The sequence below is a fragment of the Eubalaena glacialis genome, chromosome 7, assembly GCF_028564815.1.
Source record: "Eubalaena glacialis isolate mEubGla1 chromosome 7, mEubGla1.1.hap2.+ XY, whole genome shotgun sequence".
NCBI lineage: Eukaryota > Metazoa > Chordata > Mammalia > Artiodactyla > Balaenidae > Eubalaena > Eubalaena glacialis.
The window spans coordinates 6,370,247-6,397,315 of NC_083722.1; positions in this window are offsets into that span (position 1 = coordinate 6,370,247).

Consider the following 27,069-nt stretch of genomic DNA (forward strand, 5'->3'; position numbering starts at 1 on the left):
CATGAATCATATGGCTTCCATATTGTTAGAACCATATATATTAGGAAAAAGTAGAATACCAGGAGTAAAAGGGAAATGCTATAGAGATTCAAAGGAGGAAGCTAGCCAAGTCATTTGAGGGAATCAAAAAGTGATATACGGACAGGTTAACATTAGAAATGGACCTTAAAGGATGGGGAACACTTTCTTAAGAAATTTAAGAATATTCTTATAAACTCATGAATTTTCATATACTTGATGTGTTGCAATCCATTTCAGATATTATCCTTTTTGACTGTCTGGAGCCCCATCTTTGGCCTGTAGGGACCCTTCATGTTGCTCCCATCTCCTAGAACATGACTCAATTAGTTTTTCATGGCTTCCTTGCTTTCCTAACAAAATGTCCAGACTTATCTTAAATATGTCCTGTCCTAGACTTGGAATCATAATGGGCAACATTTAAACAAGAATCTGAGATATTGGGGAAGAGTTTTGGAAGGTAGATGAAAAGCCATGAGCAAAGGCATTTATAAATGTTGAGGGAGGGGTTGAGGTTGGAAAATGCTTCTGTAGGTCTACCCAAAGGAGTGGAGAGTGGGTGGATGGAAGATGGCATGGTTGTGGGGAACTGGTTCTAAAAACTGTAGGCAGTGATGAATTGTCTTATCATTATCATTTAACATTTTTAAACAGATGGATGACTTGATTGCAATTGAATTTTAAGAAGGCAGATTTAAATATGGTATGTTAGATGAGAAGAAACTGCAAAGAAATTAATTACAAGGCTATTACAATAAATGTGATGAAAGCTGAGGAAAATTGCAGCACAATTGGACAATATTGTATAGATGTCAGGGATATTCTAGAAGTAAAATCCACAATACTCGGCTACCGATTAAATACAGGAGCTCAGCGAAACTAGGAGTCAAAAATATTACTGAACTTTGGAGCCTGGGAATATAGTCCTTCAACAGGTGTAGGAAGATCAAGAAGAACAATTGGATTTGTGGGAACACAGTTGGATTTGGGACACATCAAGGTAGATTAGGTATCTAAATTTAAATGTCCAGAAGGCAACTGGAAACTTACATCTAAAGCTAAGGAGGGAAAAGAGAGAGAGATTTGGCAGTCTTTGATATGGAGATTGCAATAAATCCATATAAGGGCATATTAATTTAAGAGATTGTACAAAGAGAGGAAAAGATGACTTATTAGAGGATCTTGCACAGTCCTTATCATTTAAGAAGGAAAACTAAGGATTTGTTGAAGAGGACTAAGAGACTGCATAGAGTTAAGAGGAATGAAGATTGGTAGCATGCAAACTAAGAAATGAGGAATTCTCAAGGATGAGACAGTACTCAACTGAAGGTTAAATAGAAGAGGAATTGGGAAAAGGCATTTTATTTTGCAATTGTGTAGTCATCGACCAATGAAGGGTACACAATATAAGTGGAAAATCTCAAACGTGGGGATGACTAGGAATGGGTGTTCCTTGGGCTAAGAGGTTGAAGTCTGGAAATCCTTATAGGCAAACAGGACGTCCCAGATGCAGCTGGGAGGGTTTATTATAAGAGAGCCAGGAAGTAGGCAGAGCAGCAGCCAAAGGCTAGATTTGAGATGTCAACAGGTGATCAAGAGCTACAGGCAAGGTGGACATGGGCAGAGCACCAAGGCAAGGAGCAGATAGGCTAATAAATATCAAGACCTGAGACATATTGTCAGGTGACATGACCGGAAGTTGTTTAGTTGTCTTTTAGTGCCACTTCTCAATAGGAGCTCAGGGCTCTTAAACACAGTCCTGGAAGTGGTGGAGAGGAAGTCTGCAATAAATGAGATGAAACAAGCTGGAATGGGCAGGTCTGAGTACTTTTGCAAGAAGTTTTTAGTGAAGGGAAGGGAGAGTGACTTCAGAATGAAAAAGGATCAAGAAAAGACTTTTTATGAGGTTACAGGAGAGTTGAATATGTTTATAGGCAGAGGAAAAGGATTCTGGGAAAAAAGGGGGATGTAAAGATGGAAGCAAGAGGAAATAAGTTTGGAGACAGAAGTAAAAACAGCAGCAAAGAGAAAAACATAACCCAAACCAATTTAATTTTCCAGGCATCAGGCACTATTTTCTCATTTGGTTTCTGAGATTCTGTGGTGTTTGTTATGCCACAGGATCTGATTTATGCGTAGATGCAGTTTATTTTAGTAGAATTGACTGGCAACTGGCTCAGATTCCAGGGGAAATACAGCAGGATTTTCATTTGCCAAGATATCACCAGTCGCTCCTTATTTTCACTTTGGACAGTGGTGATGGTGGATTTGCATGAGGCGCCATACTTTCTTATTCAATTTCCCCTGTAGATCATGGGCATGAATTTTTTTTATAGTTGCTAGAAACTTTAGTACACTCTAAGGCCATGGAAGAGAAAAAAGGGAACCATCCTTATTTGAGTCTGAGTATATAAACTGACCTCAGTAGCGTGATGTCTTACCACCGGTCTGCTTTTCACTGGTAAGGGGGAAGGTGTATTTTCAGGATCACACTTTTAATGACTCAATATCTTTAATATCAACCAGAATCATTATTCAGCTGGTACACAATCCCAAATTTAACTAATTAATTAAACGTTATACTCATTTCTATGAATCATATATTCCATAGAGAACTTCACAGATTATTCTTCTTGACACTGGATTTTGACTTACCCATCTGAGAAATGGCTGTCTCCAGTTAGGTTGAAATATTTACCTATCCAGTTAGAAAGCAGAGTTCATTTGGCAAGAACGCAAATTCAGGAAAATATTTTCATGAACAGGAATTATTATTTTTTCTTAAATTTGACTTCCCATATGCCAGATGTTTCTATTCTGAGAGTGTGTGAGCGGAAAAACTCTCCTTATTTTATTTGTTTTTCCACCAGCACGATTATATGCATTCCAGGAGAATCCTGGTATCCGAAATTACTCAGTGGAAAGATAACAGTTGTATAAATTTTCTCCAGCAGGTATAAAATATCCATTGAGGAAGGTGAGGACCTCAGACACCTTTTAAACTATCTGGTAATCTGCAGGAACTCACAAAGGACATAAACATCAAGGCTTGAATGGAGCAGTCTAATCCTCCCACTCACTTTGTTCATTTCTTTTCAGTCATTTTCAGCGGAAGCTGCCAGTGAGGTTAATTCCTTGACTGTTCTGTCAAATGTTAGGCTCTAGTACACATACTTGTGTATATACGAACAACTGTTTTTTAATAACCTGCCAAGAAGCTATAATCTTCCATTGCGGTCCCCTTGGGATTTAATTAGAATGGTTTTCCACAGCCTGACATGTTTATGGGGCATAGGTAAAGAGACAGTTCATAAAACTGTCAATTTTCTGAGAAATTAAAGAAAAATTGGGCTGCTTAGTGCTTTGGCAATTCTGTGCTGCTGATACTAGCACAGCAAGCAATGAAATCAAAGGAAACATAACGAGATACTGATGCATTAGGTATGGGCGGACTAAAAATAATGTACAAGGGCATTTGTCAATTTGAATGCATAAAGAGGCAAGTGGAGAAAGCAAAACATAAACTGGGGTAGCCTGACTTTGGGGTGTTTGGGGTTCAGGACGTGAATACGGAACCACAACTTATTTGCATCTGGAAGATTTATCATTTTGCTTTAAATAGGCAAGATCAAGAAATGAATTCTAGGGTAGAGGGTGGGTTGTAGAGTCTCCCTAGGGGAATGGTAATGTGGTGAGCAGTGCTTTCATTTGGGGATTCTTCATTTAAACTATCTTTTGCTTCTTTAGGTAAAAGTTATTAGTCTAACATAGACTCTGTATCGAGAATTAAGTCTGTGGAAACAAGTGAAGCAAACATATCTTGGCCAGACCTCTTTGTGCACTCTGTCTTTAATAAAGGTGTTCACTCTCTTTTCCAGGCTCTAACTGTGGCAGGTGTTCTTGACCAGGCCCCTGAATTAGCTCAGGCATAGCACCTGACCTGCAGTAGGAAACAGACCCATCTGACAGTACCACGAGATCCCAAGTATTAGGCACAGCCAAGGAATGTTAAGATTACCAGGGTTGGGGAGGGAAGGATTGGGAGTTTGGGACTGGCAGATACAAACTATTATATATAGGATGGGTAAACAACAAGGTCCTACTGTATAGCACAGGGAACTATATTCAATGTCCTGTGATAAACCATAATGGAAAAGAATATGAAAAAGAATGTATATATATGTATAACTGAGTCACTTTGCTGTACGGCAGAAATTAACACAACATTGTAAATCAACTATATTTCAATAATATTTTTTAAAAAAAGATTACCAGGGTAAGAGCTAATGTTCAAGGAGGGCCTACTTTATTCTCAGGGACTGTGTTGGTCAATTTTCATGCATTTCTCCATATAATTCTCCCAACTGCCTTCTGATGTGTGTACTATTGTTCTCATTTTACACATGAGAAAAAGGACACTTAGAGGAGTTAAACAGCTTGTCCAAGGTCATCTAGCCAGTGAGAGGCGGAGCTAGGATCAGGGGATCATTATCTACGCTCTTTTCATGATATCATGTTGCCTTTAAAAGTACTATTAAATGGTGGAGTACGTACAAAATATGAGTTTTGGAAGAAGGGGAAATCCAACATTGAGTGCTGCAAAAATGGTTTTGGCTTGAGTAGTAAGAACCCCCCTGTATTTGCTAAAATCCCCCATCGTGGCAAATCACTGGCATGGGTCCCCTGGAAATGAGTGACATCTGAATAATATCACTCAGGACAGGGCTGGGGCTGGTAAAAAGCAGAGCTTGGAGACCAGGTGCCACTATGGTGTTTTGACCTTGTTCCTGGAGAGCTCCATCCCTACCATCTGGGGAGTCCAATTCATGTCCTGGGAGTTTTATTTATTCGCCCATCTATTGGGTGTATATGCTGTCACTGAATATGAGCATATTTTCAAAATGGGGTAGATAGTCTTGCTTGCAGAGTGAAAGGTCCCAGATTTTGGAGTCACGCGGGCTTGGATTCAAGATTCTGACTCTGATACTTACTAACTATATAAACTTGGTTATTTTTTGACCTCTATGTCACCCAGTTTTATCCCAGAAAATTGGGGAAAGTTGGATAGATACTTTAAAAATGTTGGTTTTATCTCCTTTTCTTGTTCTTTGAGACCTCCTAAGTTAATAGTAGATGTAGACACAATAAGAATGAAAAATAAGATTATAATATTTACAATTTTGTAATGATAATAATAATCTAGTTTGCTGTAGCTTCTTCCATCTAAGGATCTAAAGATGATTCATAATCATTAATTAATTAAAAGAGGTGTAAACTGGACCTTATAGGGGAATAATGAGTGGATTCTGCCTGGGATGATGAGGGAATTTTTGCAAAAGAGATGATATTTGAACAACATAAAAAGCAGATTTTTGAAAGGAGACCAAGGATGAAGAAAGTTTATGGGTAATCAAGAGTACGTGGCCATCCTATGTTCTTGAAACACAATGTGTGTGTTTACACTTGAGTGGGTGAGGTTGCGGAAGTGGTAAAATGAAGAAGCACCAGAAGTTGAAGATAGGTTGAGTCCCAAGGGTAAAAACTCTTTCACATTAACGCTATTCTACTGGAATGAAAAGCCATTGAAGGATTTTAATCAATAAAGTTAGAAGAAAAGATTTGTATAGCTTAAACATTGGTTCAGCAGACATTTCCATATGATGATAATAGTTTAGTTCTGAGCCACTTAAATTATGTGTTGACGCCATCACTTCTGTACACAAAACAAAACAACACTGTTAATTTCAAGTATGAGAAGCATATAAATAGTTCTAGAAAAAGATGTAAAACCAATGAGGTGGTTTAATTAACCCTTGAGTTACTTCCAATGACAAAACCCCATTGAGTTGTTGAGAGAAGAAATTTTGGGGAAAAAAAAATCTTGTTGAATAATACATCCTATAGCAGAACATAGTCTTGATTTAAAAGAAATTAGGGATTTATACAGGATCAGGGATGCCATGGATTAATAAAGTCCATAGCACAGCACTTTCTAGCAACAACAGTTTTGCTTGATTTCACAAATCAAGAGGCCTGCCAACACTGAAATTACCTCCAGAGTTAAGTGTCTTATAATTACAGTCTATGTAAAACCATAATTAATGCAATGTTATACTTACAATTTTGTAATGATAATAATCTAGTGTGCTGTAGCTTCTTCCGTCTAAGGATCTAAAGATGATTCATAATCATTAATTAATTAAAATTCTTAAGCATCCCAAGGATAAAGTAAATGGGTTTTTCAGAACTCAATGCTCAGTTTAAAGTAAGTTTAATCTTCATTTGGAACTACTATAAAGTAAATAAGTGTTGGGGAGAGGGAAAATAAAGTGTGGTTAGTTGGAATTGATCAGAGTGTTGATATCATCTTCTTTTAAATGTGTCATTTCCAGCAAGTCTGCCAGAGCACAGAAAAATGAGTAATCTCACGGAATAGTGACTCTATTATAAGTCTTAGGTGCTGTTAGAAGGTCACCTATGGACATATGGCAAAGAACTAAGTCCTATTAGGTGAAATGATTGATATGAAGGTAGGGGTAATAATATCCTTTGTTATGATTCTTGAACAAAGCAGAACTTGGTTCTGGATGTGTAATTGTACTACCTGACTATTCTACAAGTGACTCATTTGCAATTCTAAGTTGTATTATACTTTATTATTTTATTGTAATACTTGACCAAAAAATGAATTAGGTTTGTAATGTTTATAACTTATTCTGGCACAAAGATAATTTAGAAGCACGTGTCCAAAGAATGTTATTGCTCTGAGTTCATTTCAAACAGAAATTTATCTTCCCCTACAGAAAAATTGTTTTAACTTGTTAGAATTACTTAAGAAAAGATGAAAACCTGTTGCAATTTTTAGATAGGTCATCTTTTAATCTCTTTTGAAAAGGCCAAGGCAGAGTTCTTCCTTATTCTTATGTATGATTTTGACCAAAGATATTATTACAGGGTACTAATGTATTCCTCATTGCTTTATATTATTTTCAAGCAATTGGTTGCAGAAAAATGATATTGGATGTAGCAATAAAATATTTAACTGACCATAACTGTTAAAGAGTGGAATTCATCATATATACAATAAATGGTACTATAAAATAATTTCTGTAGCCATGATACACAAATTAGGTAAGTATATTTATTATAATAAAATTATTAAAATAAACCTAGTATATAATAAATATAATTTGTCACAACCAATTAAAATTGTTTTACTGGTTTATTTTCTTTCTTAAGGATAAAATGAGATAATCCACCTTGTCTGTGTAATTTGTCTCCTCTTTTTTCTTTTTTTTCTCTATCTATATAACTGCTCAATTTCTCTTTCTCACAGAGTACTGCATTTATTTTCATTATACACTCAGTTGTTTCTCTATTTTTTTGATCCATTTCTTCCAAGATTTTGAAATCATTAATGTTACTCCTAGGAAAGGTATCAGAAGTCATTAGATACAGATTTTGTGTGATTTGTCTTTGATAAACCACAAACCATCAGGGGCGAATACTTTAGCAGCCCAGGACATTATATTTTTATTTCTTGCTATTTGATGTCTTGTGTCTTTATCATTTTATCAAGTTACTAAACCACTTATTGGCTTATACACATTCCTAAAGTAAAACCAACTAAATAACTGACATATTTCTCTCTCTCTCCATATATATAATAAAATAGAAATAAAGAATAAAATAGAAAAGAATGGAAATCAAGGAGAGATGTGCTAAAGGTCACTGAAGTGCTAGAGAATTCATTCAGATCAAAGAAAGTTGGAAGTTATTTGACAGTGTTTAACAGGAAGCAGGTGCATCAGGAAATCTTCTGTAATAATTTATTCTTCTTTAGACTTGCAGAGGACTGTGCTGTCTCCAAAGAATTCAAATCATTGAATGTGGTCACCCTTTTCTGATTTCCTTTGCCTGTTCAGTTCAGGAGATGTGATGCAGTGTGATGAGTCAGTGTTATGTCTATGGAAGTGTCAGGCTCTGTAAGTTCTCTGCCTCAGGATCCAGGGGTGAAGTGCTACAAAGCACATTTTTGGTGAAGCAGAAATAGCCTGGCCTTTCCTGCACTTCCCATGGCTGTGGTAGATGGAAAGCAATGAATTCAGAATTCTCAAGTTGGTTGAGCCATTGTACCAGTAAGCTTTGCTTCAGGCACCCTGGATATTGCCACATGAGAACTATATTTCATTGGTTCTCAGATGTTTGCAGCTGAAGGGCCACATTTAAGGGCTGAAATTTCTGCCACACAACCAACCTCACCAGCTTCTACTGCCCATAAATAAATATGCATCAGAATTTGCTAGAATTTATTGCAAGATTGACCTTCTGTTTCATGAGTTCATGATAATGTGAAGCCTGGTTTTATCAACTATCCAGGTAAAATAATAAATTCGTGTTATTACCTAATTGTAAACAAAGATAAAACAGGTCAGTGGAGGAACTCTGAATCATTAGAGAATATTTGTGAGAACTTCTACTAGATATTGTGAGAAACAGGAGAAAAAATGCTGTAGTTTACAGTGAAAGTCACTGGCCTTCAAATTCATTATTACCAGAAAGTCTGAAATCAGACGGTATGAGTTCTATTCTCTGCCATTGACACTGGAGAATCAACTGTGGTAGAATTAGCTGAAGAGACTTGCAGATCATCTGGCGGCCCCTCCGCACCTCGCTTACCTCACTCTTTTTCAGAAACAAAGAGGCTAAGTGATTGATGAAGGCCTTCAAGCTTCCCACATCGGCTCTCTTTCCCCAACAAGTGCATGTGTCAGTATCCTCACATGTTCTCCTTTTCTCCTCTCCCATTTCTAGAAAGAAGTGTCTTTTCTCAGGTGTTAAGTTTAAGACCGATACCACCCCCGTGCCTTGGCTCCATCCTTTCCTGAATCCAGAGGACGGCTCTGGGGTCTTCTTCCTACAATGACCTTCATTCCTTCCTTTATTTAACTTCTCTCTCACTTCCCATAAAAGGAAATCAAATTGCACTGCATCCAAACCTCCCATCAGCTTGGTGATCTTTGGAAAATGTTTTGAACATCTTATTAGGGAAAATACACACATACACACACACACACACACAAGTAGAGAGAACAGGATAATGAGCCCCCATTCATGCAACACTCAACTTCAACAATCCCTGACTCCTGGCCAACCTCGTTTCATCTCTACCTCCACCCATTGCCTCCAGATCAGAGTATTTTGAAACAGATTCCAGATATTAAATCATCTCTAGGATTTATCACTAAAATAAAAGAACTCTTTCATTAAACATGACAGCAATGTCATTCTCACACTTTAAAATTAACAGTAATACTTTAATAACTGTCAAATATCCAGTTAGTGTTTGAATTTTCTCAATTGTCTTGGATAATTTTTTAAGAGTGTTTGAATCAAGATTCCAATAAGATCATCCTTTGCAATTAGTTGATGTATCTCTTAAGTCTCCTCCTCCCCCTCCTCCTCTTCCTCCCTCTTCTTCTTTCTCCCCCTCCTCTCCACCCCCCCCCCCCGCATTTCTGTAACTTATTTGTTGAAAAATCTGTGTATTTGTTATGTGGGGTTTCCCACAGTCTGGATTGTGCCGATGACATCCTGTCATGTCGTTTAGCAGGTTCTGACCCCCATGATTCCTACAAATCGGTAGTTGTATCTAGAGGCTTGATCAGATTCAAATTTTATATTTTTGCAAGAAATACCTTCTAGATAGTGTTCTACACTTCAGTTAGGAGGTGGATAATGGCTGGTTGTCTCTTGTGACATTGGAGTCAATTGCCCAGACCCAGCGGCCCACACGCCACTGGGGGGCAGAAGCAGTGGCGGTGACCTGCTCTGGGTCCAGGCAATTAGGGGTGCATTGCCTGCAGTAATTCGGATCCTAAAGAGGGTTTAAACAGCAATATAACTAAGTAAAAGCTGGCACACTTTTTATCATTACTGAGGCCACTAATTTTAAATAATATCTCTGAAAAATCTTCAGCTGGATTAAGTTATAAACAATTGCTGCGGTTACTGTTGAGTTTTAATAATATATATGTAAGCATTAATTAGCACATTTTAATTACCTATCCTTTCATAAACATTTTCGTCTACGTGGGAGTTAGTTTGGAGAAATCCAGTTTCGCAGTTGGCCTTGACACACAAGGACTGGAGGGAATGTTTCCATTTTAAGGATAATTTCCTAAGCTTTTGGGAGCTCTGGGTGCAGTCTGTGACTTCGGTCCCTTTGAGGCTACATAGTCTTGTTTAATTCCAAAATCCAATAATATATCATAATCATTGTCAAGAGGAACGCACAGAATGCAAGTTACTTTACTTCTCAAGTGATCATTTTGTGTGACAACTTGAAGTTATTCACATGCAGTTTGTTTTTTGAATTTAACTTCATTTGTTCTTAAATTTAAAAGACAATAGCACGTGAATTGCAAGGTATAAGAGTTTTGTTTGGTAAATGCAAATTTTAGTTCATACATCAAATTTTACTGTATTTGATTTACATGTTTAAAATTGGAATCCTTTCTTTTTCATTGTTAATTTTTATAAACTAAAGAACATATTTGTATAGGAAGGCAGGGCAAACCCTTTATTCTTTCTCTTTATTTACTAGTTTTCAAAATAACAAGTTGGTTCCCTAACATCCTCCAAAGGTAAGGAATTCGTTTTTGTTTTTGTTTTTATGAACTCATCGATCTCAATGTATTTGATGTGTCTTGCAACACATTAAATCAATGGCAATCAGATTGCAATTATTATCCTTATGGCTGCCTCAAATGCCCATGTGTGGCTAGTGTGGAGGTCTCTTCAGGTTAGCTCCTGAGTCCTTTTGAAACAACCTTAAGAGTCTTTGGTAGCTTTTTGCTTTTTGGTCTAAGGTGTTTCAGGCACATTTTGTACTTTCCCTTTTCCACGCTCGGCATCAGTCATTTCTACAAAGAGCGCTGGTTTCTTTTAGTGTGAAATAGTGTTTAAATGCAGTAATATGAGCACTAACGGTGCTCATTTTCAGTGGAGAGTGTAAGGTAAAGGTAAAGGTAAAGGTAAAGGTAAAGGTAAAATGTACAATAAATTAATACAGATATTTCCAAGTCAAACTGCGATTCCAAGATTTTTACTTGCCATCTTCCATATTACATCTCTAACTTCCAATGAAAATTCCAGTTCTCGATAATGCCAGCCTAAATACGGATTTGCTTTATTAAGTAATTCATGCCCAATAATCTCAGAAGAGCAGTACCAATTCTACCGCCCCCACTCTGATTACTGTAAACATTTTAAAGTTTTTTCATGATTACTTTTGTCTATAGGATCTCTTCAACTAGGGATGTGCAGTCATATTATTGTGTTTTAAAGTAACTTGAAAATGCTCCTCTTTTTAAAATTGTGTCAGCGTGATGCCTATTTAGGTTCATTTGTTTCATTTGGCTTTAGATTACAGCTTGCTTTTTAACATTTAATTTTGGTTTACCATTATGTAAACTATTTACGTGGTTCCCAGATGAATTCTACAGAGTAAGGTATATTCAAAGAAGTCTATCTTCTCCTTCTACTTCCTCCACCTCTCACCTTTAGGTGTCCTCTTTAAAACATTCTGGTTTATTCTTCCATTTGTAGTATAAGCAAATATTGGTTTGTGCTTCCATTTGTGAATAATTACAAATAGAAACAATAGCTTGTGATACACACTATTCTACACCTTGGGCATGTTTCTTAAGTTCTCTCGTACTGTCGTCGCTAAGATAAGGGTAATGATACCTATGTTGAGAGTCTCCACATGCATTAAATGAAATCATGTCTATGAAGGGCTCACAACAGTTCCCGGCACACAGCAGGCACACATGAATTGTCGGCTTTCCCCTCTCTCTGAACTCAGTCCAAATCCTCCCCATGTGTAAAGGACCTCCTCTAAGAGGCCGGCTCCACCTCATACCTACAGATTTTGTGAAAGTTCCAACCAAATTTTTCACCTTCTGTCTTTCTCCTTAATGATTTCTCTTACAATCATTGAGAAATAAACAAAATTTCCTCAAAACCTAAGGACACAAAAAACAGATATTAAATTCATAGCATGTTTTTATAGTTTACTTTACTTTCCCTGAACATATGTATATATAAATTGGAGTAAAGTATCTTTGAAAATCAGACCTTCTTTTTAACTTAAAGCATTCAGAGGAGCAGGGATCCCAACTTCGGCTTCCTCAACTTCTTAAGAGATTAAAAGTTGAAACGTGGCTTTGAGCTATTCTCACATCATTACGGGTGGATCATAGTGCCTTGGGTAGGATTTACTCATGTAGTTTGGTCCATAAATTCTTCCAAATCATGGAGTAGGTGGAGGGATAGACAAAATTTTAAAAAATGTCTTGGTGGATTAAAAGAACTACCATCTTTTAATCAGTCTGCATCCATTTGGACAGAAGCAGTAAGACCCTGTTCTGCCCAGCTCTTTTACCGGGCAGAGGGGAACAATTGACATTATATCTACTCATCCTGTAATAGCCCATCGCTTTACAAAGCTACACTTGAGTACAAATGTCGGCCAAAAGAAGTGTGTCCTTGGCATTGGCATCTAATTGTTCAGCAGCTCCCTGAATGGCTCAGGAAGGGCATGGTGTGAAGGCATTGAACCAAGCTTCACACTCTTCACATCCAAGTAACTGCTGAGAAGGCCCTAAGTTTGTCAACATACTCAGTGCTTGCAGGAGACAGGACCAGGTATGTAACCCTCAGCAAGCCACCCAGGTTACCCTGTGACACTGAGCAGCTCACTTTATCTCTCTGAGACTTCATTGTCTTGTCTGTCAGAAGCTGCTGTTGTATAAGGTAAGTAAGATTTCTTCCAGCTCTGAAATGCTACAAAACCTGGTCTGGCTTGAGCCTAATTAACATCAGTTCATGATGATATTGATGTAAATGTAATCTAATCCTCATATTCTCACAAGATTGCTTTCAATTTTAAAAGTATAAGTATTTCTATGTTTGGAAAGGAACTTCCAGGGTGTGGGAGCATTGATATCATATTATTTCATCCTACGTATTGGAGAGAAAGAAACTATAGAAACTATTAAGAAGGAAGTAAATGTGATTAGGAAGATTGGGTTTTGTTGGTTTGAATGATGAATTTGAACACTTTGGTGCTGTTAAATATTCAGACCCATGAAGTTCCTCTTTTTCATGAGGACACTGAAAATACTGTAAATAAAAGTAAAAACTACAAACATTTATCGAGCTCTTGCATGCCGGGTGCTTTCAAACAGATTCTCTCATTTAAACTTTACACTAACTGTGTGTATTACCATTCCTGTCTATAACTGGAAGCTCAGACGTGTTAATAACTTGGCCCCCAGAACACACGCCTGTAAGGGCTGTACACAGAAGTTGAACTCCGTGGGGCTGTCATGAGCTGATACATTTAGGGAGTGTAGGAAGGCGCTCGACACCTAGTATGGACTCTAGCTGTGACCTCGTCCTCTCTTCCACCTTCTTCTTCTTCTTCTAACCCCAAAGCCCATTATCTTTACCTGGTGAAAGGCAGTTTAGTGAGCTCAGGTGCTGGTGCTAGGCTCTGTGCATTTCAGTACATACACTGTTGTTATCTAGTTGTGTGGGAGGGCAAACTCCTTTATCTCCCTGATCTCTGTTCCTCAGTACTTTTCATCTGTAAAATAAGAATAAAGAAAATATTTATAAGTTTTTTAATGAAGATGAAATGAGTTCATATGTATATATAAAGATTCAGAACGATGCTTGGCATGTAGTACCCACAACGAATAGAAACTATTCCTATGAATATATTTCTTCTCTCCTACCTTGATTTTGCAGAAATAATTCTTCAAAAGCTACCATTCATGGTGTTATTATAAATGAGATAGGTAAAATAGATTCTACTTAGGAAAATAGAACATACGGATAACACTTATTTTATTGGTCAAATTCTCTGATCTGGTGGAGCACAGAATGACTTCTCTTGTTGTCTTTATCCCTTACAAGCTTAAAGTCGGTTTAATCTATCCTTATCACTGCTTTTATGCACGAATTCCTCTAAAAGCTAGTTATGATGAGGAGGAAAAAGCAAATTCTAAAACAAAGTCTACTTTCTTTTTCTCAGCAAGTGTCTCTTTCTCTATTTTGAAATGAGGAGACACAGTTGAAAAGTGATCATTTCATCCATCCATCCATCCAACCATTTATTCAATCATTCCTTCACCAATCACTCAGGATTGCTCCATTCAGTAGAAAGAAAATCAGCTTTGGGCTCACACATCTAATATGAAAATGACATTCTGCCTCTTGCTAGCTGTGTGATCTTGGAAAATCTACTTAACCCCTCTGAGCCTCAGTATTCTGAAGTGAACTATCAGATTGACAACACCTTTCTTTGTGTTGCGTGGCCAACCTGCAAATAAATGTATGGAGGGCAACAAATTTATCTTCCTCTCAAAATAAGGTGTGAGCCTAGACAAGAAAAAAGTTTGTCTGGGTCACTGTTTAGTGCCATTTGGTTTGGCTGATAATTTTGTCCTGCCTAGAGTAGGAGCAATGTAGACTATAGAGCTGGGAAAGGCCTTAGACCTCATCCTGTCTGACCTGCTTATTTAATAGATGAGAACATTTTGGTCCCGACAGGGTAAAAGAGACTTGCCTTAAAATCAGATCTGCTAAACTGTAATGCATTATATTGTTTGCGCTTTTATTTTTCACTTTATCCTTTCCTTCTTATTTCACAATAAAAATGAGTACCTTTACTTATTTATCTTTAGAAAATTACCTTTCTTTGACATTCAATATTCAAGAAAGGTTATCTACTTTCTAATCCACTTTTTTCTTCTTACAGTATATCTTGGGATATTGAAAATATCCCACTTTTACAAATAAATCAATAAATTTAAAGAAATGTCAATCTAAATCTCCAAAATATACTTTATAGAACTTTCTAAGTAAATTATAAAGATTATATGGAGGAATGAAAGCATAGAGATAGGCAAGACATTTTACAAAGAGGAATGAGGAGAAACTTTTTCTACAGGTACCAGAATATAATATAAAACTATGGTAAATATAATTATGTGGTTTTGGCATGGAAATGAAAAAATAGATCAATAAAATAGACTGGGTTCCAGAAAGAGACTATGCCTATAATAAAAATGGCACTTTAAATCAGTGGGAAAATCGTTTAATAAATGATATTGGGATAACTGGGTCACACACAGATAAAAATTCAGAATTCTACCTTATATACATAGTCTATGCAAAAAAATAGACAATATACTGTTAAAAATAAAGAAAACAATCAGTCCTATACATATGTAATGAATATTGCAATCCCATGTGCATTTAAAGTAGCATGTGTATATATGTACACGTGTGTGTGTGTGTGTGTGTGTGTGTGTAATGTCAAGGAAAGAATCATCAGAGTATAGGGAAGAGGTTAAGAGAAACTTATTTTTTTACTCTCTATATCTCTGTATTTTTAATATTTCAAACTTTTCTATTATTTTTGTAATTATAAAAGAAACAGTCCAAAGTACAAAAAACACTTCACTGAGTTGTACATTTTCTAAAAATTTCTGGCCAATTGTAGGTGTGTGTGTGCATTTTGTAAACCAAATCCCATGTGAAATTAAGTAAGGGAACTATTATTTTTTGGAAAGTTAGAGTGTTGCCTTTCAAAAAAGTGAAAATCATCCCCTCATCTCTCCAGGTCTTAGGTTTAGGAACTGGCATATCTGGTTTTCTTTAATGGTGCTTATTTCTATTTACCCTTGCTATCTGGGGGACCTGATGTAGGCTAACCGTGTCATGCTGACTTCTGAAAGGTGGGGTCTATCATGGACTCTGTTACTGCTTCTGCTTAAGCTTTTGTTGAAGAAACTTTCTGCAGCTGAAATGAAGTTTGAAGACTAGGAAACGAGTTTTTTTCCATGGGACCTAGTGGAACATGGGATAATGAGGTTCTGATGTATAAATATATTCATTTTCTGTGATATTATATGGGTACACTGGTATGGGTAAAGAACCAGGATAGGTTAAATACATATAATAACTAAAAATGATAGGAAACACTTAACAGGTGGAAGACTTTTTAAAAATGCTTTCTGTGTATGAACTCACTTAATCCTCACAATAACACTCAAGTTGTTTTATTTATGGGGAAACTACAGCACAGAGAGGTTGGAAACTTGCCCACAGTCGGAGAGCTGCTAGGTGTTGGTACTAGAACTATGGTCCAGGCAGTTTTCTTCCTGAGTCTGTCCTCTAGCTACAGCCAATCATGCAGTGGATATTCTTGCATACGTTTTCTTGTATCCACATGTACAAGCTTTCCCTAAGTGTGGAATTCTTGGTCCTAGTGTGGGTTTGAAATCTCAGGGGTTCTCAGGGTGAAATTCAAAACTGGGCCCTGGATAGGGAAGGCAAGGAGAGATCAAAGAAAGAGGCAGAGGACCCCGATTGGTAGGTGGCAGGTTTAATAAGCAAGGGAACTTACCTGCCAGGCTTGTCTTGAGTGGCCGCAAGATGAGTAGGTCTCCACACCCACCTGCCAGAACCTCAGGAGTTTATATAGAGAGGCGTTAATGGGGTTCAGGCACGTATCCAGTCCGGGTGATCTCAACAAAACATTACTCTCAAGGCTGCTTCCTTCAAAAGGCTATTAGTGAGAAACCGTGGGCAGAACCGCATTCCAAGGGGGTGGGGGGAGAGTCAGGAACCTCTAATTGCCTGGGTCCAGCTCTCTGGTCAACCATCTTCTCTGTGACCTTCTCCAACACCTCGGTCAGACTTAGTCATCTGCAACTTTCCTAGATATTGCCTATTTCTCCACATCCTTTCTAACACTTTAGAACAACTTTTCATATTGGTCAGTCTGATGCGTGTGAAAAGGTAGACTCTTGTGTTTTTAATTTTCATTCCATTTACAACTAGAGAGGTTGAAATGTTTTAATTTTTTTTATAGATTTGTAAAATTTTATTTTTATATTCCAAGCACTAAGCCATATGTTCCATGTAAATATTCCTGGGCTCTTTGTTCTGTTCCTTTGGTCTATTTCCCTAGCCCTGCACCAATACACATTCTCATAGTCGCATGAGATTTTCTTACTGTTTTTTCTCCTCTCACTCTTTTTCCTCCTCCTCCTCCTCCTGTTTCTAGAACATCTTGTATCTTATAGGACAAATCCCTCACCACTTTCTTCTTCAAAATAGAATTGACTATTGGTGGCATTTTAGCTCTTTCATATAAACAGTGAGATAAAGTTATCAAGTTCCAGAAAATAAATCTGTTGCATTGAGTATATGGATTAACTTGGGAGAATGGCTATGCTAGTTCTGTCCAGCAAGCACTTTCTGAAAATGTTGGAGGCTCTAATTACGTTAGCTGCTGAATCTTAATGTGTAATGAATTTTACTGGCTTTTCAGGAGCTGGTTGCCAAAAGAGACTAACAACTTCTAAGGTAACTACACATGGTCATGGCCTCTGTCAGATGTCAAGTGCTGTGGTTATTAAAGTTTTAGAAAATTTATTATTGATAAATAAATTTGCAATAATAAATTTCTCAATATCTATTATTGTTGTTTTAATAAATATAGAGCCAAATCTGTAATGTTTAGAGTAATGGGACCAAAGGAACAAAGGAAGGTAAATCTCAGCTGACTTCGTCTGCATCCAGCTGCCCAGGCTAATGGATTAAGGTCACTTTAATGCAAATTGTTGTCCAAGTTTGCAATTTCATTCTTACTTGACAAGTATAAACTGATAAATAAAACGTCAAGCCCTGAAGTCTGCTTTGCAGTCAAAAAAGAGCTGTGCTGGGAATTGGTGACAGTCGTGATAGTCTAGACTCTGTGACATGGGCGTGCCTGTGCCTTGGTTTTCTCTGTGTTGTTCAAGTTCACATCTAATCAAATGCCTTCCCTTCCATAACATGTCTACTCACGTGCTCTCTCAGCTTTTCTCCAACTCCAAAACTCGGTGACTCTGGGTCTGACCAAGCATGAGGAATAAGAAATGAATGGCCCTGGCTCCTAGTTTCAAAGTGGAAAATCATTAAACTTTTATGTGAACCTGACTTGATGGCATGCATCTCACAAAAACATTAGAAAGAATAATTGTCTCTCTCTTCTCCCAGAAGCAAAGGGCAGATTTTAGTAGACAAGAGAGCTTTGGATACAAATACCAAATACTGAATATCTGCGTTCAAGGTCTGCTTCTGTCACATCCATATCATACGACTTTAGACAAATCACTTAATGTCCTTTTATTTGTTTCCTATCTGTAAACCAAAGGAATTATATTATGTGATTTAAACTCAGCATCTAAAAACTAAAAAAATTAAAATTCACAGTTATTTTGTATGAAATGCAGATAAAATTTGGGCAGCATATTAGGGTTAGCTGATAGAATGGGGAAAAGATCTAACTATATTGAGAAAACCACAAAATACTTCATATTATAATTAAAGCAAGTTGTTAGGTAATTTCGCATATGCTTGGGCATTACTTTCAAGCCCTCCTCCAACTGTAAAAATATATCTTAAATTCTTAAGATTATAATAGATATCTATAAAATCAATTTGTTCAAGAGCCTTTCAATTTTATTGCTTAGGTTTGCTGGGACATTTTGAATATATATAGTTCATGTGGAAATTATTTAAAATCATAAGGTAGACCCTTGTCAGCCTTACATAGTTTATCTGTGGCTCTGCTTAGAAGCTGGGGTATGGATTCTATGACTTCTATAGGCCCCTGCATGTCCCGGGAATATGTGGGTAATTGGTTTTAACAGTGCTTAAACAGCACATGGTTTGAGTATAGAATAGACAGAATTTGACCCCAGGAAGACAGGCATAATTAATGATAATTTTTAAAAAATAAGAGCACTTGAAGAAAGCCAGAAACAAATCCAGAGTTACTATAAACAAAGCAGAGAGAGGCTTACTCATCACAGGGAAAAGTTGGGCTCATTAAAGAAGGTAATTATTACCTCTGACATACAGAACTGTGTGCTGCTTTAAATTAAGATTCTTAACGAGGCATTTCATTGTGTGTCCTTAGCTGAGAGTTTTAAAGAGGAAGTCTTTCTTCCAAAGTCGATGGGAATGGAGCTATGTTCGAGAGTTTCACTGGAGGAGGATATTTCAGGAACGAACAGTTCAGGAATACTAAATACACACAACTATATACACACAATTTCAGAACAGATTGCTGGTGTGCCGAATGCCCATCCAAGCCATGTGCTTATAAGAGGAAAATGTAAACTTTGCCACATGCTAATGATATGCTAATGAGTATTCGTGTTAGATGACAAGATCATGGTCTTTGTTCCTTTTCTGCTAATGTAATGAATAAGCTTGTATAAGCACTTTTAAGAGAAATTTGTAAACGTTTACATTTTCCCCCATTTTTATTAGTTTCTGTTTATTTCACTTCTCTTGCTCAACAAATGTCTTTTTTTCTTTCTGTGCTGTATTGCTTATAGGATTTGGGATGCACTTCATTTTATTTGAGATTTTTAACAGGCTCTCATCTTCTCACAAGGCAAGAATTTGTCTTGATCACCAAAAAGAAATTCTTTATACCTGTCTCTAAGCAGTCCCTTTATCAAAAAGCTTGTACTGAACACCAATATCTAACTGCATATAATACTCATACACGCAAATGTGTTATGTTTTAAGAAAATGAATGGATTTTCAGTTGAATACACTTATTTAAAAAGTTACTGTTTATGGCTCTGCTTTCCAAAATTTAAAAATACCTCACCAAGCCACACTGCTGTTATAGGAAATGGAGTGGGGTACTGCGTTCTGTCCCTATTTCCCAGAATGTAGCTAAATTCTGGAAAACCTATTGCCCATTAATATGATTTCCCTAAGGATTTTTTATCTGTTCCATCTAAGAGTAAGTGATAGTACAGCAATTTTGTAACCTCATTTTCTCGTTCTATCAGACACATAGCAAGGTCTACCAAGCACCCAGGAGGTACACTAGTCCAAGATAGAATCTATGATCTGTACCTACTATAGAAAAAAAAAAGTCTAAATCTTTCTAAACTTCAGCACATGGGAGCATTTGAGTGTGACCCATAATATTACTACCTGGTTAAAATTCATTTCCAGTTAAATCATAAAGTCCTACTGTTAGTTTATTGCATCTCACCATGGGATTTTTAAAGTTGGTTCATGTCCTTGGTAAGTGTTCAAAATGTTCTCTCAAGTCAGATATTCTGTGACATGAACTGTTCTGTCAGTGGTGCTGACCTAGCCTTTGTCAGTTTCTATCATGATGTCATGCTTAAAATATATGTTTAGTCTGTTTTAAAAATAAATACATCATTTTCTGATTTTTTGGTTTTTTTTTTTACAGGCTATCTTTCTGGTCTTGGCAACTGGTGCAGCCTTTTTTCTACTCTGTTTTTCTCTCTGTGTCATCTATAGATTATAGAAGAGATGTCCTACCATTGGCTGTTTCAATCAACCCAGTACATTCTCCCCATACATTCCACATCATTTAAAATGGAAATTCAGGATATAAAATTTCTATTAAATATTTAAATTATTAGGGAATTTGGAGTTACATATTCACAATAAAAATATTCAGAATTTTTTCAAGTACAAATGAAATAAACTCATATATACACTATCTACGTCCAATATCTCAATTATTTGATTTTTATTTAAGAGTTTAATTCTATTCACATATCATTCATTCACTTAAAGGGAGTCATTACATTAATCAATGGCTACATCTTCAATTTTCAATTTTGTGTGGGCACCGAGAGACCACAGCCTCAGAGAAAGCATGTTTCTGATATGCATCTTCAAGAATATTCCATTTAAATGCATATTAATAATCATTTCATTAAATTGCAATATTCAGTCACAGAGAGATTTTATTGAACTCTCTCATTCTCTCCCCAGTTATCATATCCTTAATTTAAATCATACCCTCATTTAAATCGTATGTCAATGCCTTTCAGGTCACTTTTCTCACCTATGATTTGAAAGGGTTGTATGTGTCCTTTTCATATTTTGGGATTATTGAGAGGATTTCTTTGACAACGTGCCTTTATAGTCATGGTTATAGCTGTAAAAGCTAATAGTTCTTGGGGCTCTAAACATATTCTAATTCTAACCTATAGATGAGAGTACGGAAATTCTAAGGGGTTTAATATCAATCAGTCATCAAAATGGGTACACAGTTTTATCAGTAGTTTAAGTGAAAGAAGAAAAACATGATCTGAATTTCATGATCCTTCAACTTCTGATTTATTGCAATAAAATAAGTCTGGAACCATGACAAAATATCTAAATTATTTAATACAATCAAATGTGCTCTTTCGATCTTTAATCTTCAAGAGATCCTTTAAAAGCTTTGGTTTTACATTTTTGTCACTTCTCAAGCACAAGCTTTTGGCTACTTATGTGAAGTTTGAGACAATCCAAGGTAAATTCCCCAAGATGTCTCCAAAATCACCTTCACAGGTAATTGTCCTCGAATTAGGCAACTGCCATCCCCTCGTCCCCCAGAATAGGCAGCCGGAGCTCATGCTGCACTTTTGCTCTGGATCTCATCTCTTTAAATCCTTTCAGGTCCTCATCTACATTTTCATCTTAACCGTCCATGAAACCCCTCTCTCTTTAAACATGTTCCGTTTCCATCACCCTGAAAACCATATAAAACCCATTACTTAATATTGCTACTGCCCATTACTATTGCGGGTGCCATCATTTTCCTTCCTTCTTTTCTTGCCAAATTTAAAAATGTCCATAACTCATTGGTTTATTGATTCATTCATCCTTAGATATAGTACTTTATTAAAGATGTTTATTGGACATAGATATTGTGCTAAGGTGGTGGAGAAAAACCTGTGTATGTCACTTGCTGTGCCCGCCACCAAGACACACTTAGTACTTAGAATGTAGTAAATGCTAAACAAACACGTGTTCTTCTATCCATCCCCCTCCTTTTCTGTCCACATTCGCCAGTTGTCTTCCCTGTTTATTTAAATTTATTTTATTGGAGACAAAGTCATTCTTTCTTTAAATAAATGCCATGTATACAAAAGGTGGGCGGTTAAAAAGTTTTTCAGGCATAATCATACCATCTTAATTCAACTGTTTATTTTTTTTATCGTTCTTTCCAGGAGTTACTTACCTGTATACATGATCCCTTGTCAGGTTTATATTGAAGTCATTGTGGCCTTATATTCACACATGCTGGCTTTTGCTCTATCATTTCCAAAAACTCAAAGAGAATAGTGTAAAACATAGAATGAAAGGTAAGTGAAATTCTATCACTCTGAGATATCATCCCAATATCTTAGTGACCATGATTTTATGTATTTCCCTATGCACGTATACATATAATTTCATATGGATTGAATATTGTTTAAAGTGTTCAAAGGTTTAAAAATCATACCTATAATATAAACATTTCAAGGAATCAAACCTGTATTAAGTTCTCCCATTGGGTTGCCACTTTAGTTCTACATGGCTGCTTCTAAGTCTTTTTCAACACAAATACATATATGAGTAAATATCCAAATATGTAACTTTAGCAACATAACTAGGATTCTGTAGCTCACTTAATGTAACTTAATGTCTTGAACATAATACCGTATCAGTGCTTCTATATTTACCTCATTCAATGTTTTTTAACTTAAAAAAAATTTTAACTAAATAATACATATGTATATATATTTTCAAGAGCATCTGCTACTATGAGGCTTGAAAATAAAAACAGCAGTTGACAACCCCACCCACTCTTAACTACTCTAAGAAACTTTTTTGGACATTCCTTCTGCGTTAAAATTTGTTTTTCAAAATAACATTTGTGTATTGCCATTTTTAGACTTTCTTATTTTAGACATTATTTAGACAGTGATTTCTTACAGCAGAAAGATGCAATTTATCTTTTCTGCGGAGCTCCATAACCCCCTTCATCTTCTTCCACTTGCGTATCTGCTATATTTCAATCACAATTTTTGTGTTAATTCACTAGTCACTGTGAATATGACTATAGGCATATTGTTTACAGCTAAGTAATGCAGAGTACGACAATGACATCCCCTTTCCTGCACTGCTCAGGCAGTTAATAATTGCCTTATTTTGTATTATTTTCTTAATTTCCCTTTACACTTATTATTAATTTATCTTTAGATTCTCCGATAAGACTGTCACATCCCTATAAATACGGTGATGTTTTCCTCGGAGAGATCCACCTCTATTTTCCCTGGTGACCTAAACTTTTAATAATATGTTTTGATTGGGTTCTTTTTCATTCATTGAGTTGAGTGTTTCATGGACCCTTCAATCTGGTATCGATGTTTTGGGTTATTTTTTGTGCTGAGAAATTTGTTTGTATTATTTCTTTGAAAGATTTTTTTTTTCTGATTTTGTTGTTCTCTCTATAACTCTTAGATTGATTCTTTCTTATACAATTTTTCATTTTTGAATATGTTTGTTCTACCTTCTCAGGAAGTTCTTTGATTTTATCTTCTAGTCCTTAAACTGAATTTTTAACTTCTCTTATACAATTTATTAATAATTGTATAGTTATTCATTTCCAAGAGCTATTGTTTTATGAACAACCCTTTTGCTTAATAATATCCTTCTTCGTTTCATAAATCTTCTCTTACTTTCTCACTTTTTTTTAGGCTATCAATTTCAGGATTTTTGTTTGTTTGTTTCTTAGTTTTCCCTTTCTCTCTTAATAGTCTTATTTTTTCTGAGTTTCCTTTCTCTATCTCCTTTAATCTTTGTCTTTCTTGTTGGAGGTTTTAAAAAATGTTTTATATCTCTGGCTCTCTGTTTATACTGAAAATGAGGCAGTGATGCACTAACAAAGAAGGTCTGGATATGTGAGCGGGCAGATTTGTTGACTGTGTGTAAACTCAGCCTTTGGGTTGGGGCCTTCCAAGAGTCAGTCTCTATAGGAATTTTTTTCTTGGATTGGGGGATTTTCCCAGAAAGAAACCCTCCAGTCTCTTGACTGTGAGGCCAGGGTAAAGACGGTGTAGAAGAGAGTGTGATTTTAGTTTGGCTGCTGGGCCCTGAGAGCCAGACAAGGGAAGAGGAATGTGGGTTCATCGTCTAATACTCACTTGCACTGTCCCCCTTCTTGGTGCTTCAATCTTATGCTCAACTATGTCTTATGTCTGTGAACCCAGAGCATCTCTTGTTTAAAATATTTGTATAGTGAACCTCCCGTGTCCTGTAGGGTGGCAGAGATGTAGTGACCTGTCTGAATCAGATTGCAGAGGTTACCTGGGGTGTAGTTACTATTTGTACAGACCAAGCTCATTGTTCTTATCTCCATCCTGTGTCCTTGCCTTCATATGTACCAGCTGCCTCCAATTTTTGAGATATTCTGAGATTGTTTGGTGAAAATTACCTTGTTTCCTGTTGGCCCTTAAATTGAGTGGAGTTTTGATAATGACCTGTAGAGAAAATTTTGTAGTTTCATCGAGATCCGAGACTTCCACATTCCTTAGCCTCACTGATGCAATTGGTTTTAGTCTTCTTGTTTTTTTAGCACAAGGTATGACACAAACACCAAAGGAAAAAAACAAAAATAGAATATAAATAAACCTACCAGAAATAACACATCTTGTTCAGTAGTGTTTTAATAAGCCAAGAGCATAAGAAAATAAGTAATTTTATAAATAAAGTTTATTATTTTAAAATTGCATTGAAATGACTGACAAAAGAAATTCCATAAGACAATACCCCCAAACCTTAGCAGAGGCAGGAGGACTGCAAATTACTCCTATAGGGTAAGGATGGCCAGGCCTATCGGTGTTGTGAACACTGAATTGGTTGTAGATTTCATGAAGGGAATCTACTGTTTGATTTTTTTAAATGTCAACATAAGGAGAACAAATATGGGGCACGTTTCACATGCCATCTATACCTGCCTAAAATATTGGAGCATTATTGCCCTGAGTGCGCTTGCATTCTTTAGTTGTTTCTCTTTGAGGTGTTTCTCAATAACAGAATGCTTCTTAGGTGCTAAACAAATATTTCATAACCCAGTAAAGACACTATTCAGTATGCTTCCTTAATCCTTAGCAGGAGTCGCCTGGATATCTCTGTCCAATATTTGGAGGAAGACTTCTGGGAAATGGCTGGCAGTTCACAATGTCTGTTGAAGCAAATGAACTCTGTAAAATGAGAGATTTGCAAGAATCCTTAAAATTTCTGCAATGTGAGTTTATTCCCAGGATCAAATCATACTCACCTCTCATGCTAACCAACTTGCTGCAGCCCGGGTGATGGTTTTCTCGGGATGACATGGCGGTGGGGCCTTCTTCAGTAACTCTAGAACCATTGTGTAGAAAACATTTGGCAGCCTCAAGAGGCGGTCTTACTGACCGTGGCCGTATCATTTCACAATTTTGAAATCAAAATCATTCTTCATATATATTATGCCCGGGGTGTTATTTTTCTTAACAACATCAGGAAGCTGAAGGATTAGCTTTAGGATAGATCCTGAACGGTCTTGCTTTTCCTATGATTTAAATCTGAAAAGAAGTCATAGACTAAACTAAACCCTGCTTTCAAATAATTTCCTCAAAAATACAGAAAAGCATTTTTTACTTCTGCTTTTCTCTGCACACGACCCTCTATCTGACGGTCACAGGGACTGAACAGATATCAACAAGAAATGGAGGTGATCGAGAAAGGAGAGGCATGTATACTAATTTCTGCAATTATCAATTTGTCCAATTTTGTAGATCGATAAGGAAGCGATGGGTTTAAGCTTTGGCAGTCTTTTGCCTCCCGTCCCCTGGCAAATTCTGTAATATTGACAGGATCGGGCATGTTCAGGGGGGTATGGCTGTAGACTAAATTCTGTAATTTCGGAGTTGGATCAGCAGTAACAGGTTGTCAGATTAGCATCTGATGTTGATGAGAACATCCAGGTGAAAGATGCAGTAGGAGACCACATACATCTGAGAAAGGGGCTCGGAACACTCTTTCCTGAGGAATTCAACCTCCTATCAGTAGAGGTAAAGTGGATATAAGAAAAATGCCATGGGTTTGGAGAGAATGAGGGAAGGTCATATATTTCAAAAAAGAATATTGTTTACAAGGAGTGTTAATAGGTTTCAGGGGAAATGTTAATTTTTTTTCTCCTAGATGAAATAGCTACCGTAAGTTTTTAATGGTTAATCACTCATTCCTGAATTTTTATATTAAGCATTTTATATTACTTTATTGACCTAACTTTTATGCTCTTCTTCATTTTGACAGTAAAGAATGACCAGGCAGTACTCTTTGAAAATTGGAGACCATTTGCACCTGCTCTCTGTTGAGGAAAGTGAATAATAGGGTGCCCTCAAGGAATTTCGAAGGTATCACTCAACAGAAACTTTTGTGTCTGAAGAAAACTAGATCATTTTATCATGGTAGGCATAGTGATATGTTTGCTTTAATAAAATGCCATATTTCTGCCTTTAATCTCTTGTCAACCAGCTATTAAAAAGCCCCAAAGTGCATGCGTGCAGCACATGTAAACACTTGTGGTTTTGAGGTTACCACAGAACATACTAATAAAGCATGTAATTTGTGTTTTGTGCACAGACTGTAATAATTTATTGAGTGGTAGAAAGAAGCTAGAGAAGGATTTTCTCTAACTGTAGCCAGCAAGTCAATTTAATTTTAGGGCTCTACGCAGAGGTGCATGCAGACACATGTTCATACAATGAAATCATGTGTAAAAAGCATCAGAAAGCCTCCAGAACAAAAGTGGGGCAAAATGTAAATTAGTTTCAAACACACTGAACGCATTCTATCAAGTGTTCTCATGCTGTTCCTTCAAGCTAATCAGCTGGGAGGGTGGGTATTCTTTCCCAAAGAGATGTGTGTGCCTGTGTATCACACACTGATAGTATGACAGAATGTAGATTAAGTTAATTCAAGTAAATTAAGATAAATCATCATGGCAATCACATTTTAAACTTCGTGAACATGAACATGATCTCCATAGCGCCTGTGGATTAGTTTTGCTCCTTTATTTTTATAGGGAATAACAAAATGTGGAAAGGTCGAATCACT